Below are 17852 nucleotides of genomic sequence, written 5' to 3' on the forward strand. Positions count from 1 at the left end.
ACAGGTAAACGTCAATACCGATTTAAAAAGTAACGGCCAATAACGGGCAATGAGTGATCGTGATTCGGACTCAGAAGTTTCCAGTTCCGAGGAAGATTTGGACTCGGGGATCGTAGACGAACCCTCTGTGGAGCGGAGAAAAGACGTGGACTGCATGGATTTATCGGAGTTTTTCAGCTATTGGTAAGCGATTTTTATATTTGCAACGTTTGGCATACATCCAATTAAACAGGTGTTTTTTTAGCGCGTAGTGTGTAATGATCTAATGATTGGCCATATGTTACCTGTTATCTTTGTCTTAAAGATAATATTATTATAGTAATTACTACGAGTCTAAATTAAAAAGACAGGTTGTGTTCTTAATTTTAGTTTCTAATCATCATTTTACCTTTATTACGTTTTAGCAAATTAAAAAAGAAATGCGCAAGTATGCAATTTTTTTATCAGAGAAGTAGGTTTTTCCCATAGATATATTATCCTACTGAATCTATGGTTTTTCCCTTACCAAATAATACGTCTATAAGAGGATGCAAGCAAGAGAAAAAAGCTGAGAGCGAAATTTTAATATTTATATTCAGGATACCGTGTAATCGATTTTATTATTTTTATAATAATACAATACTAATGTTTTTAGTTTTTAAACAAATGTTATGTACGTGTATGATATTGTTGTTCATATAAACTGACTTTTAATTAAAGCAATGAATAATATAGTGACACAATTAAGATATGTTTATTTACTCATTTTTCGGTCCCCACGATCATCGTTTAGATATGTGACTGAGACGCGTAAATGTACTATATGCAATTTAGTGCAATTGGTTACATATTACTTTATTAAAGAAATTAAAGCGCCTACATAATTGATAATAGCAATAACATCAAAGCGGGATGTGAGTACATGAAACATGTAGGCGCTATATCGTCATTATAATCTTTATATAAGTGTTGTTGCAATTTGTAATTACGCTTCAAATGCCAGAGCGTACCTTCAACTATCCAAAAATAACTTCCTTTGTATTAAAACGACGCAGGATAAGCATTTTGATGTGATTGTTGATTGTTATTGAAAATTTAGATATTACGAGAGAATAAGATGGTATCTATACCATGAAAATGAATTAGAAAAAATATATTTACTGAATACTTTTTTTCGTTCTCCATATATAACTGTGGACAAATGTTAATTATTTACTTAAGTATTGATATTACAAAATTTTACATTTTTATAAATTTTAACTAAACTTGAAAAAATTAAAATTTAAGTTTCTGTCTGACATTTTTAATAAGTCTTATGTATGATCTACACCGTTCTTCTGTAGGTTTACTTATGAACTTCATACAACAGCTATTATTATCAAATTTGAAATAAAACCTTGTTATTAATTTTTGTGTTTATTTTATTTTTACTTAACAAAAATACAAGTTTACTTAATAATTGTATAACACCTCAGTGCCTCCAAGTACGTACAAAAGAACATCTTTATACTTGTATAGCACCATCTCCTAGTACGTACAAAAGAGCACTAAATTTAGTTACACTACTGACAATTATAATTGGAATAAAAACCAAAATATAGTCAACAAAACTTAAGTAATCCATCGTCTTAATTAACTACATGTACGCCACCGCCATCTCCATCCACGACATGGACGCCACTACCATCTCCATCCACGACATGTACTCCCCCACCATCTCCATCCACCACATGTACTCCCCCACCATCTCCATCTACTACATGTACGCCACCACCGTCACCGTCAACGACATGGACGCCACTGCCATCGTCATCCACTACGTGTACGCCACTACCATCACCATCCACTACATGTACGCCACTACCATCTCCATCCACGACGTGTACACCACCGCCATCCCCGTCAACTACATGGACGCCACCTCCCTGGAAAATGAAAATGCTTTAAGAAAATCCAGTAAAACTTTGCCGGGAGATTTTTATTTATTTATTTTACACAAACACAGCTATCATTATAGGTCCTACCCAAAGCGATTGTGGTTCCTTAATATTAAGATATTTGTATATAGGCAGTTCTTTAGACACTGTTCAGACGTATTTTATAAATCAAATATTGCAAATCTCTGTGGAGAAGTGACCACTTAGCACCATAAGGAATGTTTAACCATTTACAGTACACTTTTATAACAGTATTTTTAACCGTCCTTCCAAAGAATAAAAATATAGTTCTAAAAACTAAAAAACACGCTTTTATGATAAAATCAACTAAAAAGCTTTCGGTATTATATTTCACTCTTTCATACATAGCGTATGCAGGGTAAGAAGGATGTATGTTGATCTCTTTCTACTGAAAAACGGAGTTACACACTGACAAACATACAAGTGAAGCTAATATAAAGCGTGTAAAAAGGTTCTTATTTTTGCGTGTATTTGTATTTTTTAACATGTATGTATGTCTTATTTTGGCATAGAAGAGTTGCCACTCCTGAGGATTATGGGAAGTGGGAAGATGGTCGCCTCACATGTAAGTAGAAGGTGGTAGAACCCTTTGTGGTTCGACTCCGGCGGCACCACCGTCACACCTATTTCTGTTATAACAGCAGTGTTAGGCGCTGCTGTGTTCCGGTTTGAAGGGTGTGGTAAGGGAGACATACTTTTCCGAGGCGTTCCAGCTTAGTCCTCAGGAGTAGCGGCCCATCTGTGGCCGACCTCAGGTAGAAATATCTAGCCCCATCTGGGGTTGATTACAGATGTCCATGGGCGGCAGTAGCCACTTACCATCAGGTGGACTGCATGCTCGTCTGGTACTCCTACATTATAAAAAAAAGTCAGCCGGTATCCACACCCTTCCACCGAAACGCAATAACTGATTCACGTTATATGTGTTTATGTAGCCCTGGTATATTTTTTATGAATAAAACTTTTTGGTCACACACAACACTTTGATAACATAGAAATAAAGACGCTATGTGTTTATGTAGCCCTGGTATATTTTTTGTGAATAAAACTTTTTGTGCACACACAAACCTTGATAACATAAAAATAAAACATAATATGACACACACCTCACCATCAACCACATTTACCCACGACATGTTTTAAAACACAACACTTCACAATAACAACGTATTTTGTATTATTTATCAGTTTTCCGTAAAGTATCTTTTAGATAACGATAAATATATCATACACTTGTAAGGCAATTATTATGAAAACTATAGATTATAGGCTTAATCTATGTTATATGAATAATAGAATGGTATATCTATGACTTTATAGCAAGTATACGTGGATGCTGATGACTACATATTTGTGCCTTATAGCAGTGTTAAGCGCTGCTGCGTTCTGGTTTGAAGGGTGCGGTAAGGGAGGCATACTTTTCCGAGACGTTCCATCTTAGACCTCAGCGGTGGCGGTGCATCTGTGGCTGACCTGTGGTAGCAATCTAATCTTATCTGGGGTCCATTACAGATGTCCATGGGCGGCAGTAGCCATTTATCATCAGATGGATTACTATGCCTGTTTTGTAAAGAATGGTGAAAATTACATTTCCGAGGTCGCCCACAAATGCACCGCTACCCCCGAGGACTAAGCTGGAATGCCTCGGATATCTCCTTACCACACTAAACTAGGTATAAGTTCATTCCAAATGCTGTCTAGTTTTTGTCTAAGATACTGCGTACCTTACTAGGTACATATTACTAAAAGTGCTTAAAATGTACTAAGTAAGAGTAGTTACGTGTTAATGGAGCCTTCCGTACCATCAAATGTTCATTATTTTTATTCATTTTATTATTTTCAACAATACTTAGTTATATGACACAAAAATAGATGGCGCTGGAGTCATGAAGAATGATACGTAAACAACGTATAATAAAATTAAAAGAACTGTATTACAATATGTTTTATGGTTCTTATTTGTTACCTTATTTATTATAATACTAGTTATAGAAGTAAACGGATTATAAATTTCAACCGTCTCCCTAGTTTTAATACATAGATCGAAAAATGGCGAAAAATACCGGTTTGTTGTATGGAGACCCCTGTTAATATTGAACTTTATTTTATTTTTAGTATTTGTTGTTACAGCTGCCACCGTTATGCACCCTCTATAAACATTTAATGTGTCTATCTATAACGGTTCGGAGATATAGCCCTGTGACAGACGGACAGACAGCGAAGTTTTAGTAATAGGGTTCCGTTTTTACCCCTTGGGTACGGAACCCTAAAAACAAAACACAAAAGGTACCAGTTATCGTTAGAAGATAAATTAATAATAATCAAGCATATCCTTTGCGATAAGAATTATTTTGTTGTAATTAGGTATTAGAATTAATATGTTTTTTTTTTATCGCGTGTCACGATTCTGTTTTGTGGGTTACATAGACATAGATTAAGACAAGTAGGTACTTCCTAAAAAATATTTTTATTTTATCACTAGCTGACCCGGCAAACTTTGTACCGCCTCAACATTTATTTATCAAATATATTTCATATAAAATATAGCCTATGTTACTCGTGGATAATGTAGCTTTCAAATGGTGAAAGAATTTTTAAAATCGGTCCAGTAGTTTTTGAGCCTATTCATTACAACCAAACAAAGTTTTCCTCTTTATAATATTAGTGTAGATTTTAGATTATTGTTTGGTTAGAATTAAACCGGAGACCTTTGTTATGTTAGTGAGAAACTACTAATAACTAATGAGTTAACCCAAGAATCGACAAGGAAGGTACATAATGTAATAAAAACAAACAATTCGTTTATAAGAGATTTATTTAATAAACTTTTCTATCTGGATACCTGTGGACAAAACAAATTAAATAAGTATAGTATTTTAGTATTTGGATAGAGATTTAAAAATACACAAAATACATTTTTTTATGCGCTAATATTATGTAGATTTTGTTGTGTATGGAAGATATATCTTATATATAAAATTCTCGGGTCACAATATTAGTTACTGTACTCCTCCGAAACGGCTTTAACGATGATCACCAAAATTTATATGCATATTCAGTAGGTCTGAGAATCGATTACTATCTATTTTTCATACCCCTAAGTGATAAGGGTTGTTCACCCTTAACATTTTTTATTTATATGGCAACACAACGTTTGCCGGGTCAGCTAGTACGTATTAATTTATTAAGAAGGTATATAAATATTATTAAAGTGTATGCCATTGCCAAGTCATTATATTTATTAAAGAAATAAAGATGTCAAATATTGTGACCATTTAAGACAATTTTTTTTACTCCCAAGTAGGTTTTTTTTAAATAATATAGGAGTAGCAGACGAGCATGCAATCCACCTGATGGTAAGTGGCTACTGCCGCCCATGGACAACTGTAATCAACCCCAGATAGGATTATATTCCACAGATGCGCCGCTACCCCTGAGGACTAAGCTGGAACGCTTCAGAAAAGTATGTCTCCTTTCCACACCCTTCAAACCGGAATACAGCAGCTTAACACTGCTGTTATGTTTTTATTAGGTAGATTTATTTTAGTATTAACCGACTTGATTTTACATTAAATCTCGCATTTTTTGTAAACGAATAGCATTACAAAACTCCTTTTTGTACATTATACATGTTAACATAACTCACACAGCTAGCTCCGTGCGCCACCGCTGCCACCATCGACCACGCTAACACCACCATCCCCGTCCACGACGCTCACACCATCATTACCATCCACCACCGCCACCCCACTGTCACCATCGGCCACCGACACGCCACTGTCGCCGTCCGATACTTGTACAATCTGAAATATGGATATTTATTATAATAATATAGGAATAGCAGACGAGCGTGCAACCACCTGATGGTAAGTGGCTACTGCCGTCCATGGACATCTGTCATCAACCCCAGATAGGATTAGATTCCTACCTGAGGTCGGCCACAGATGCGCCGCTACTTCTGAGGACTAAGCTGGAACGCCTCCGAAAAGTCTGTCTCCCTTACCACACCCTTCAAACCGGAACACGGCAGCGCCTAACACTGCTGTTATTAGGTAGAAATAGGTGTGGTGGTGGCGCCGCCGGAGTTTCGACTCCGGCGGCGCCACCACGGCGGATCGCCGCAAATGGTTCTACCACCTTTAATACTATAGGTGAAGATGTCCAGCTGAGTGTATGTCACTGCTGTTTGTGGATTTTCTTCTTATGAGTTATTAAAAACTCAAAGCTGTGTAAAGTCTCACACATTTTTAGCGCGGTGGACTAAGTTGTGCCCAGCATTGGCATTATAACGGGTTGACGACACTATTATTGACTTCTATAAATCAAAAACTAAAATGGTTAAAAATAATAATACGCACCTCACTAATAACACGAACCTCAGCGTCGGACATTTTCACAACTTTTTTGCAAACTGTCCGAAAAGTGAAGTCCCAAATCGTGTAAGTGCTATCTTAAGTGATAACGATAAAGTACTACGACCACGAAAACTTTGAACATAGCTGCCTTTTACAAGCATTTATTTAAAGGCGGTAGAACCTTGTGTTTCGACGACACCACCGCACATATTTCAACACAATAACAGCACTGTTAAGTGCAGCTGTGTTCCGGTTTGAAGGGTGTGGTAAGGGAGACATACTTTTCAGTGGTATAACAGCTTAGTCCTCAGGGGTAGCGGCGCATCTGTGGCCGACTTTTGCGTAGGAAACTAATCCTGTCTGGGGTTGATTACGGATGTCCTTGAACGGCAGTAGCTACTTACCATCAGATGGACTGCATGCTCGTCTTCTACTTTGTCAATTCATCATCATCATCATCATCAACAACCCATTTCTGTCCCACTGCTGGGCACGGGTCTCCTCTCATAATTAGAAGGATAGTCCACCGCGCTAGCCAAGTATTGGTAGACTTCACATACATTTGAGGTTTTTTTTTATAAATCTCTCAGGTATGCAGGTTTCCACACGATGTTTTCCTTCACATTGAGCAAGTGATAATCTAATACGCACATAACTTTGAAAAATCTGAGGTGCGTGCCTGGGATTTGAACCTCGGACCCCTCGATCGAGAGGCTGAGTTTCTTAACCACTAGGCTATCACTGTAGTCAGTGCACTACTTTGTCAATTGCCCTCTTTTATACAAAAACTTATATCAAGTCGTAAGTTTAAGTGGTCGTTTTAAATATCTTAAGAAACGAAGCAAATACTTAGGAAATGATTTTATCGGCAATTTTATCGGTAAAACGAAAAATCTGTGACAAACATCAAATTCCTTGATAGATAATAAGTAATTGGTTGTAAATTGTAATTGATTTTTATGTACGTGATGAACGTAATAAAAATTTGTATCACATGTTTTAGTCAAGAATATTAGGAGTATTATTCATCAAAATGGTGGCATTTTTATTTACTTCTTAGAGAAAGAGTCCATATTATATAAAGACAAAACACAATAAATAGAAAAAAATTAAAGATGGTAGAACGTGTATGGTATGTCCACGCTGTAATTTTGATAGTCTTTCATACTTTCTTTGACGCGTTTAATTACTCCAAGCGTATAGGTTTCCCTGCGATGTTTTTCTTCAGTGTGGTAATTAATTTTTAATAAATATGCTGCATTAAATACCTACAATGAAACATATGTAATTTAAACGAGTTCTGTTCGGTTAGAACTAGTCTGAAGTACACACTGCCTCATTTATTAAAACGCAAAAGTAACTATTTAAGTCATAGATAAGTAAAGATTACTCTCCTAACAAAAAAATGTACCCAGTTCTGAAAATTGAAATAGTTGCGTAAAAAAGTTTTGCCACGTCTCCGTGCTAAAATGTCCCTAAAATATTTGAAATAATTATTTATTTATTATGTAAATTACGCAGTATTACTTATTTATTCGTAAATTTTCTCTAAAAATGGTTTTATTTGTTAAGAATTAAAAAAAAAGAACTTACTAATAAGCCGTCTGTGGCTTCATTCAATTTCAAGGCGGCGAAGTATCTTTACTAATCTATGATTTAAGTATGGATCTTTAAATACGGGTATGTCATACCGCATTTGTATATTGGTTGCTCTCTCTACAATATTCAATTGATACTGCTCTCGAGTCTTGATGCGTTGTATTCCGTGATTAATAACGATTAATCGAATACTTGCCGCTTCCATTTTACACAAATATGTGAATCGTGCATTACGGAGCTCTTACATAGTGTCGGTTCAGTTACTATATTTTTATTTGACTGTCGCAAGAAGAGGATAGGATAGGTGTTACGTGTATTTTTTTCAAATATCGATTCCCTGCTTCCCTAGCCGGGAAAAGATATTTTAAAAAACTAATGATGCAGTTTTTTTTTAATCAAAATCGGCCTCGTAACTCCTTTCAGCATTTGTCGCTAATCCTTAGGTATATATTCGGATTTGGTCCTGAAGGCCCATTTGAAAAATGTATTCTGTATATTAATATCATCGTCATCATCAACCCATTACTGTCCCACTGCTGGGCACGGGTCTCCTCTCATAATGAGAAGGATTAGGCCATAGTCCACCGCGCTGGCCAAGTGCATATTGGTAGACTTCACATACATTTGAGTTTCATTTTTTTTAAATCTCTCAGGTGTGCAGGATTCCTCACGATGTTTTCCTTCACCGTTTAGCAAGTGATATTTTTTTCTATTACGCACATAACTGAAAAATCAGAGGCGCGTGCCTGGGATTTGAACCTCGGACCCCTCGATCGAGAGGCCGAGTTTCTTAACCACTAGCCTATTACATAATTATATAATTAAAGTAATGTTTATTAATAAAATATTAAAAACAGTTGTGTTTTATGAAAGAGACAGGTAATATACCGCGCTGACATTTCGCACAAATTATTGTGTTTCCTACATATTTTCTTTATTAAAATCTTCAGGCTAATTTCAAAGTGCTAACTAAGTATCTATTTAAAATAATAAGACTTGCTAGAGTGTGAGCTGTCAAGACGACATTACTAACTAAAGGTACATATACACCATCCGCGATTTTATTCTACGCTAGTTTTCGAGTAAAGTATCTTATTTTTAAGGATTTTTAAAGATATATTATAATATTAGGTTTAGTTTTCGCAGGCCACTGATAAATATTAATTTAATATAACGTTAAAGAAACTCATAACAGGCATAAGTGGTTGTTAAATATTTCTTATATTTAGGTGTAAAAAATGTTGTCCCTTAAGTTCCGGGACTAGTATAGGGCTACGGTATGCCTGTCGTAAGAGGCGACTAAAAGGGGGCTTCCGGGGTTGCCGGCGGCAAGAGTGGGAGCTCAAACCGTCCGTAGAGCAACCCCGTGAAGGACGGCGGCATGTGTGGTCGCATGCCGTCGTAAACACCAGATGTGAGAGAGGAGCGTAAAGTTCTCCCCCCAGGGCAGAGCCCGACTGGGGCATCGCGCTCGGAGGACTCCCGTTGTGTTCCATTGGAGATCCCGGAGTTCTCCACCAAGCGCTGAGGACGGCCACCGGGGGGGTTTTAGTGCGGTAAATATCCCACATAACCCGGCGTCGCTCCCACGTCGTCGGGTACCCTTTGAAGGTTTCCCCCTCGTAAACAAAAAAAAAGGTGTAAAAAAATTATCAATTTGAACTTAACCATATTATAGGCATAGCACATAGGTAGTAATTGAGTAAAATTGTGGAAGGCACGAAGGAATAATGGATTGTTAATCAAACAATGAAGAAAAACATACACTAGCAGTATTTCTATATGAAAATGGAGGCAAGTTACGAAAGTAAGTGGTCTATTTCACAGAATCCAAATCAAAGTTAACTACAGATTCATTGCTACCCCGGAGGACTAATTTGAATCATCTCGTGTAACACCATTTCAACATGTTTCAAAATAGGATACTATATAGCTTGAAAACTACTGTTGTCAAAGCAAAAATAGCGTAGTTAATGCAGTATCTAACATCATGAGAGGCTAGTGCGTAACTGGCTTAATAGTAGTCGGTGCCAATTTTTTTAACTGGGGCGCGCAAGTCATCCACGTTAGATCGTAAATGATTTTAAAATGGGTCATGTGTCATATTGGATCAAATATTTATGTTAGAATTATTTTAGCTAATGAAAATTAAATTTTCAAGCATTGGAATTTATTTTATAAATTAATAAGACTAATTTGAGGAATTATATTGTAGAGTGTTAACGCCACGCTAAAAGACACATCGATAATTCGATACTTTAATTCGCAAATCAGCCAACTCCACTTTTTGTCAAATTGATTTTTTTATTTATTTTGATAGTAAATGGCGTTGAACGATATCAAAATAAATAAAAAAAAAATGGAAAAAAGTGGAGTTGGATGATTTGCGAATTAAGTTATCGACATGTAAATGATTATTCATTGCTGAGTTGCTCATGCTGCAAAGATGAGGCAGCATGAGCAACCCTTCAGTTATAGACATTGAGTTATGCGTAAAACGATAAAAACATAGGCTCAAGTGCTACCAATTGAGTCATGCCATTTAAACCGGGCCCGAAATGCAAAACGTAATATATAACACGACGGACGCAGCGCAAATAATTTTCTATTTACAAACCGTAACGCGAGTCGACCAGTCTCTCGATGGCTGACGAACGCGCCACTCGCGACGATTTAAAAATAAAACTTTCATTAACCGAAAGAAAGTAGTGCCGTCGTCACACCGACTAATTAAAAATAAGAAACAAATGTCAATACATAGAATTTGGCGCGTAATTGACAATATGGCGGCGTGACTGTCAAAATTTCCCGCGTCTGTTTACAAACAATTCGCGCGTGACATGTGACTTATTTTTTTTTATTAATGATATTTACGACGTTATGCCGTTATAGTGATGTGTGACCGCTGTGAATAATGGTAACAATTTCTACTTTTTTTTTGTTTTTAAGACGTTTGCGATGCTATTTTATACACTTACTATTATTTTTCCTAATGGCTATAACAAATAAATTTATTATTTTGACTATTAACATAAGTAAGTTAGTAAATATTATTTACTATTATAATAATTTGAATTAATAGTTAATTTAGTTTAGGACTCTGGCATAAAATGAATGTTATAATCGAAAATTACATGTCGTTAATGTCAGTTATCAGTTATAAACAATATCATAATATTCTCAATCCAATATTTAAATTCTACAGATTTAAGGAATGACTTAAAATACTTACCGCTAAGTAGTTACAAAATATGAAGTTACTTGAGCTTGACTTCCGCTTAAAAAGCTAACCGGATTTAAGATTTTTTTTTGTAACATTTGTAAATAAGCCACACAGCCATACTACTTACCTATATCTAGATAATTTAAAAAGTCTTTTTAAATTGTACGCTTTGTTTCATTTTATCCAGTCTGCCCAGGATATAATGCAGAGCAAAGAGCTAGCAATTTATAAATACGCATTCTGGCACAAAAACATAAATACAAAAGTCGTTTATTTCACATACACTTCAATATAATTTGTTATACGTCTACAGGCGGTTCCTGGATCAGAAATATACTTAAAATTAGCGAATTGTATGTAAAATTTTAACTGAAAGTAAAGTGACAAATATACGGTTGTCTAGCTGAATTCAGACCAAGGCCTTGATCGGTTATAGTCCGCGCCAAACTGCTAGTCCGCTCTGAAGTTGTTGCGAGCAGGTGTAGTCATACAATTTGCTATGGCGACGCGATTCATTTTTATATTCAGAGCGGACTAGCAGTTTTACGCGGACTATTTACTGTACGAAATCGTTGTCAAGTCTCATACAAAATTTACTATAAATTTGTCCGATTAAAATATAATGTTATGTGAAAAATACATATATGAGTGCTCAGCAACGTAGCTATTATTAGACATTTCATTGGACAATATCATGTCATCACTACAGAATTAACTTTCTTTCCACTATATACTTTTAGTTCGACTCCGGCCGCACCACCGCCTCACCTATCTCTGCCTCATAACACCAGTGTTAAGCGCTGCTGTGTTCAGGTTTGAAGGGTGTGGTAAGGGAGACATATTTTCCGAGCCATTCTAGTTCATTCGTCAGGAGTATGCGCATATGTGGCGGACCTCAGATAGGACTCTAATAATCTGGAGTTGATTACAGATGTCCATGGGTGGCAGTAGCCACTTACTATCACTGCATGCTCGTCTGCTACTCCTATATTATAAACTAGCTGACCCGGCAAACTTTGTACCGCCTAAAAATCTATTTACCAAATATATTTCATATAAAATATAGACAATGTTATTCGTGGATAATGGTGAAAGAATTTTTAAAATCGGTCCTGTAGTTTTTGAGCCTATTCATTACAATCAAACAAACAAAGTTTTCCTCTTTATAATATTAGTATAGATAACTGGGCAAGTGTAAGTCGAACTCGCAAACGGAGGGTTCCGTACCACCAACATTTTCATTTTTTAGTATTTGTTATTGTAGCAGCTACTGGAATAAATATATTGTGAAAATTTGAACTGTCTACCTATTACGGTTCAATAGATAAAGCGAAAAACGTCGAGAAATAGCGGTTTCTTGTATGGCGACCCCCATTTATTTTCAACTTTTTTTTATTTTTAGTTATAGCGGATTTTTAGATATTTGTTGTTATAGCGGACACCGTTATACATACTCTGTCAAAATTTCATGTGTCTATCTATTACGGTTCCAAAGATAAAGCCCTGTGACAGACGGACAGACGGACAAACGGACAGACAGCGAAGTCTTAGTAATTGGGTTCCGTTTTTACCCTTTGGGTACGGAACCCTAAAAACGTTGAGTCCGAGATTAATGTCTTGGAATCAAACAATGATGAATTTCATGGTTAAATTCCAATATGCACTGAAACTCTACCAACGCAGAGTAAAAATAATTGTTCTTATAATTCACTACATGTTTATTAGTACAAGAAAACGGTCTTGACTCATAAGTGGTTTTACTGAAATGTTTAAATTAACTTTGAGTTAAAACTTTGATACGTCATGCTTCTGACTCAGCAATCAGCTGGTTTTGTAAACATATTTTCAAAAATAACTTTTGCATACATCATTCTTTGAAGAAAATTTTTGAAATAAACATAGTATTTTTGCCTAGTTGAACAAATTGCATTTTTAGGGTTTCGTGCCCAAGTAATACAAACAGAACCCTTTTAGTTTGTCCGTAGGATTTTTGCCGAATACCTATATAAACAATACTAAAAATAAATAGCTGAAATTAAACTGAACGTTCAAAGTGGATAGAAATCGGGCTCAAAGATTCCGTTACTGTTACGTACATACATACATACATACAAACGTACAACCCAAGCTAATAAAATCGTGTAAAAAAAAGATGGTCGCCATTCAAGAAAACGCCTTTTTTAGCGTTTTGTGCTTTATCTATTAATTCATCATCATCATCATCAACCCATTATCGTCCCACTGCTGGGCACGGGTCTCCTCTCAGAATGAGAAAGATTAGGCCATAGTCCACCGCGCTGGACAAATGCGTATTGGTGAACTTCACATACCTTTGAGTTTTTTTTATAAATCTCTCAGATATGCAGGTTTTCTCACGATGTTTTCCTTCACCGTTTATCAAGTGATAATTAATTTCTAATACGCTCATAACTTTGTAAAATCAGAGGTGCGTGCCTGCGATTTGAACCTCGGACTCTCGATCGAGAGGCCGAGTTTCTTAACCACTAGGCTATCACTGCCGGCTAGGCTACGCTGCCTATATTAATATATTATTATATATTAATTAATTATTGACCCGTAATGTTTTGCGTTTTACAAAGAATTTATTTCTGTGGCTTATATATATTCCACATATTGCACGTTCGTTGGAAAATGATCGTAAAGTATGAATCAAAAGTGCCGATTTGTGTATTAAATATACCATGATTTATGCTGTTATGCACATGTTTACTGCGTTCAGAACAAAGTAAAATGTTCGTTTGTTTTTAACCGATTTAAAAAAAGGAGGAGGATTTTTTTTGTACGATACTCTTCAGGTACTTCACTAAAATGTCATCGTTTGAAGAAATATTGTTGTGACAGTGTAAATATTGTTGTATTTTGTACTAGCTGACCCGGCAAACTTCGTACCGCCTCAAAATGTATTTATCAAATATATTTCATATAAAATATAGCCTATGTTACTCGTGGATAATGTAGCTTTCGAATGGTGAAAGAATTTTTAAAATCGGTCCAGTAGTTTTTGAGCCTATTAATTACAACCAAACAAATAAAGTTTTCCTCTTACGTAAAAATCGATATCACATAAAAATATTAAATTCAAAACATTCATAAAATCAATCAGAAATAATGTGCAGTCGCTCATATAACTATTTACAAATGACACTCCAGTACAATAGATCTTTACGTTATTTTACAATTAAATTCATGCCAAGTATATAAGTATTACTTATAAAAGTTAGGTAAACATGATTTATAAGTAGATATCTTAATATTACTAAGCCTCCGCTGTCTGTCCGTCTGCCCCTCTATCTTTTAAACCGTAATAGATAACCACATGATTTTTACAAGTATATATTTGTATGGCTACTACAACAACTAATATAAATTAATAAAGTTGTAAATAAAAACCACTAGGTTTACAATAAAGTTTAAATAAATAAATAAAAGGAACCCCAATGAGAGTATCCTATATTTTCGGAATTTTTCATATTGACTATTCAACTGTAATGTGGAGAGACTAAATTTTTACAACGCATTTACTAATATGGCTGTCAATACAACAAAATTTAACAAATACTCAAAATAAAAAAATAAAAAATGTGCTATACCATAACCCGATGTGCTAGTTCCATTCTAGTTAATAAAGCCAAACCACGATCTTTAATACGATTGTATAATTTTTAGAACCAAACCACGGAATTCTATGGAAGTTAGATGAAAGCGGATTACAGACCATATGTGACCTCAAAGGTATCGATTATACCTGTTTGTACAGTTACCATCATTTGCATTCTCGAAATAGAATTTATAACTCAAGATTACCTCTCATTATCGGCTGTTATATTCGAAATCGAGTTTCAATAAGTTACCTACGGTTGTGGATTGTAAGTAGGTCAGGTTTATATATTTTTTACTTAATAGAATCTTATGATATTTTTTTTAATGTAGAAGTAGCAGACGAGCATGCAGTCCACCTGATGGTAAGTAGCTATTGCCGCCCATGGACATCTGTCCTCAACCCTGAATAGGATTCCTATCTCCGGTCGAGCACACATGCGCTATCCCTGAAGACTAAGCTGTAACACCTCATAAAAGTTATCTCCCTTAACATCCTTTAAACCACATCATAGCAGCGCTGAACACTGCTGTTACGTAGAAATCCATCGTTGGCATGTATTTGTGTGGTAAGGGAGACAGACTTTTCCGAGGCATTCCAGCTTAGTCCTCAGGCTGTGGCCGACCTCAGGTAGGAATATCTAATCCTATCTAGGGTTGATTACAGATGTCCATGGGCGGCAGTAGCCACTTACCATCAGGTGGACTGCATGCTCGTCTGCTACTCCTATATTATATAAAAAAAAAAAAAAAATACGAACGAACTACAAAGGCTCAAATAATATAAGCAGGGCCAGATTTGGGAACGGGCAAGTAGGGATATTGCCCCGGGACCTCCAGAAAGAGGGCGGTTTAGCTACTTATACGGTTTTTTCCAAATAGTAAGTGTTTTTTTCGCATTTTTCACGCTAATACCTACACGCACTTAGCTTACTACATTCTATGTTGAAATAATTTAATTCGTGCAGTATTTTTTTTAAAGACATGGTGGAAAATGTTCCTTGTAATACTGAAAATAAATAAGGGTCTCCACTCCTTTGTAACGCGACAGGAAAAGCATTCTAAGATAGACAGCGGAAAGCATCAATAGTTCCGTTTTAGTTCGTTTTAGTCCTTTTAACTTTAATTTTAGTCTTTTCACGTGAAATTCAAGATCGCTCTATTTCGGAAACAGGTGTGAGATCAAAGGAAAGTTTCCAATTAGTGACAATATTCTTTTATTTGTTCTTTCCGTTTAAAATAAGTTAAATGGCGACGGATGTCCTGTTTTGAATGGGTTGCGTTCAGGATTCACTGAACTTTATGGTTAACTCTACAAATCAATTTTCAACTCTATGATCCTTGTGCGTTAACTATATTTTTGTGATGCAATTATGTTGTGGAAACTAATAGAGAACAACGTTTTTTATGAACATTATTATTGTATTCGAACACACATTACACATTACATACATTACATATTCGAACCTCCAACCTCCCGTTTGAGAAGCCGAGTTTCAACCACTAAGCTATCACCACTCCCTTACCACACAATATTTCATGTATGTTTCATATAAAGAGTTGTGAGAACTTTGGATTTGATGCATAAAAAGTATTATTTTCTTAATGTTATTGTTTATTGAATAAGTTCCAATAGTTCCATAAGTTCCAAGAAATCGTGCATGAGTCATAAACTACATGAAAACATTATTATGTGGTTTCGCAGAGGAAACTGAACATATAGATTACATTCATAAGCTTGAGAAAACAGGTTTTTTGTTTAATAAACAGTCATAAAAATAATCAATTGTCAGACAGTTATATACTTATTTTCTAGAAGATTTAATATCCAATTAACAATTTAGTACCTACAATAGTGTGCTTGACCGTGTATCGAACCCAAGGCTCTTGTAGCGACTTCCCGCTACTCGTCGAGAGATGGCGCTGCTGAATCACGCTATCGAAGTTTTCTAAACATCTGGCATATATATAAGCTCCAAACTGAGACTGTCGGAGCACGGCCGCTCCCCGGGCATGATCACCTAGCCCGGCGGGAGATCTCCCTTTGCTAAACTCTCAGGGATATGATAACTAACGTAGTCTTACCGTCTTATATACTGGTGTACCCTTTTTTTTGTTTACGAGGGGGAAACCTTCAAAAGATGCACGGTGCCGTGGGAGCGACACAAAGTTATGTGGGATTCTTACCGCATTAAAACCCTCCCTGTGGCTGTCCTCGGCGCTGCGTAAAGGACTCCAGGATCTCCAAAGGAATGCAACCGCAGTCCTCTTAGCGCGTTGTCCCGTCGGGCTTCGCCCAGGTGAGCATGCCGTTCGCCACACCGTCTGGTGTGTACGGTATGCGACCACACATACCGCCGACCTTCCCGGGGGGGTCGCTGGCCTGACGGTTCGAGCTCCCACTCTTGTCGCCCGCAACCTCGGAAGCCCCTTTTAGTCGCCTCTTAGGAAAGGCAGTGGATACCGTAGCCCTATTCTGATCCCGGGACTACAGAGACGAACCATCTAGTAACTAGTAGAAGATTTGATCACAGCAAAAACACTTGTGTTAATGTGACAAATGTAGTCAAAAATATCGGCCTCCTACATTGAAATCTAAAATTAGAACAAATTGCGTTCACAATTTTATAAATTAGTTCCTTGTGTGCTCGACCGAGCATTGAACCCTTTCACTAGATAGTGCTACGATGACTAACGCGGTCCTCAAATACCTTCTAACTTACATTTTTTTATATACTAGTTTTTGCCCGCGGCTTCGCCTGCGTTTCAATGAAAATAATATAACATACTAACAAACATAAAACTGAAAATTCGTACCTTCAACTTTGCTAAAGATCATCACTTGATTAAATTCATAGTTTACGACTCAATCCTTACTAATATCCATTAAAATAATCGATGTTTTGGGTCCAAAAGTACGATTCTCCGATTAATCGATCTTAGATCGCCATCCCTAGTTCCCGTGGGATTGCCGGGATGAAAACTATCCTATGTCCTTTCTCGGGTCACAGACTATCTTTGTACAAAATTTCATTTCAGGAAGGAACATGTTATCCTATCTGAGTTTGATTACAGAGAAGCAGCAATAGCCGCTTACCATTAGGTGGACTGCATTAGTCT

General features: G+C 36.3%; 1 protein-coding gene across 4 annotated transcripts in view; it reads left to right on the forward strand.

Annotated features, from left to right (window-relative positions):
• Positions 1-10503: 10503 nt before the first annotated feature.
• Positions 10504-17852, forward strand: part of LOC140751364 (uncharacterized) — a 51509-nt gene continuing 44160 nt past the window's right edge. For 3 of the 4 annotated variants that reach the window (XM_073085271.1, XM_073085272.1, XM_073085273.1), the window contains exon 1: positions 10505-10808. The gene's annotated coding sequence lies outside the window, so the exon portion shown is untranslated. Of the gene's footprint in view, positions 10809-17852 lie in introns of all 4 variants that reach the window. The other variant, XM_073085270.1, reaches the window with a different exon arrangement.

The sequence above is a fragment of the Epargyreus clarus genome, unplaced genomic scaffold (assembly GCF_041222505.1).
Source record: "Epargyreus clarus isolate Ecla_fem2 unplaced genomic scaffold, WU_Ecla_fem_2.2 ptg000022l, whole genome shotgun sequence".
In the NCBI taxonomy this organism is placed as follows: Eukaryota; Metazoa; Arthropoda; class Insecta; order Lepidoptera; family Hesperiidae; genus Epargyreus; species Epargyreus clarus.